The following is a 1,722-nucleotide window of genomic DNA, read 5'->3' as shown; positions in this document are numbered from 1 at the left end:
AGTTCGTGACATGTTATGTTAATGTCGATTCCGGCATATCTTCCGCAGCCCAAGCGAACGTGTTAAGGTTCTTCTTGAGACATGCGATGAGTTCTGCTTTCAACGGATCGCGAAGATTGGCTCCAATCTCTACGCACCGCTCTGGGTTAGTCTCATCGAGGCAGACCGAAATTACAGGTTCGCAAGTGGGCTCACGTTTCCCTTCCAGGACCTCAGCTCTTTGCGATTGCCAGAAGATTTCTGGAGGGTCCTGCGATGCTGGTTCGTGGGTTGCTTGCTTTTTTGGTTTAGTTTCGGGCTCAGAGTTTTTCCGTTTTAACCCGGCGGTCAAGCAGACTTGCGGTGCTTTACGATCTCCTTGTATCGTTTCCACTCCGGAGAGGGTCGGAAATTTGAGGCACAGATGGTAAGTCGAGGGGATCGCTCGCATGGAATTTAACCACGGAGTCCCGACGATCGCGTTATATGCTGCTGGACCGTCGACTACCAAAAATTCTGCCGTCTTTGTGACGCTCCCGGCTCTGACCGAAAGGTCGACCGAGCCGAGGGTCATTGTGATGTTTCCTGAGAGTCCGATTATCGGATTGGGATCGTCCGTGATAGCATTCAGGTCGATTCCCATTCTCTCGAGGGTGTTTTTATATATAATATTGGTCGAGCATCCGGTGTCGACCAATATTCTTGCTACGTCAATGTCCTGGATCGTTAGTCTGATAACGAGGAGTTCGTCATGAGGTTTGGCTTGATCAGCCGTTGCTCTGTCCCCGAATGACACGATGTTGCGGACAGGTGATGTGGCCATGCCGTTGTTACCAATCGTAGGTTTTTGAGTAAGAGAATCCGACCCCCCCTCCTTCTAGCGCCAAACTGTGGGAACCGAAATTCGCACTGTCGATTTTAAGTAAGTAAATCGAAGGAAAATTAAGTAAACCTAGCTTTCCCTGAAGGCTCGGATTCTCTGCGATAACCAAACGAAAATGATAAAACAAAGCAACGTAGCGGAAAGATTGCACTAAGGCGTTTTATTAAATAGATGGTAAATATTCTCCCGAAAAAGGGAAGTAGAGAAACGCTGAAACAAAAGCGACGGAAATAAAGGAGGCAAAGCGTTTAAGCTTTGTTCCGCTAGTCTAACCTCCTAAGTCCTAAGCTAGCAGGAATTCTCTAAGTCCCTAAGTTTCGGATTTGCTCTCTCTCTAGGATTTTTTGCCCTGCCTTCCTTCTCTCCCCAAGCTCCTTTATATACTCCTTTTTATGACGGTCTATTCTTCTTCTGGGCCGCAGGCGGGCTTCTTTCATTTTCGTCGGCCTCCGCGTTTTTAGGAAACTTGACATTTATCCATCCGACGATTTTAACATTTATCTTGTTACGTAAAGATAAGCGTAAATCGTCATATCCATCTCAGATAATCGTAGACTGACTGTTCGATCGCGTTTGGTCCCTTTCGGACCGTCTTTAGGACTTCCGTTGTTTTTCTACCGATCTCTTTAGAAGTTCCTCGTTCATTCGTAGAGTTGAGATGAATGGCGTTTTAAGATGACCATCGCTATTCGTACGAAGAATCTAAGATCTCCCTTCCCGTCGATGTCTTACGAGTTTTCCGAAATGTTTCCGATGGTTTCGCGAAGACTTAGGAAAGACTCGAAGTACAGATTTCTGATTGCGGGAACTAGGACTCGTGTACCGAAGATCATCGACCGAAGACCCGAGCCAGCACGGGA

This window comes from Raphanus sativus, chromosome 5 (genome assembly GCF_000801105.2).
Source record: "Raphanus sativus cultivar WK10039 chromosome 5, ASM80110v3, whole genome shotgun sequence".
Lineage (NCBI taxonomy): Eukaryota > Viridiplantae > Streptophyta > Magnoliopsida > Brassicales > Brassicaceae > Raphanus > Raphanus sativus.
The sequence above is the reverse complement of the archived record's forward strand: the minus strand, read 5'-3'. Positions refer to the sequence as shown.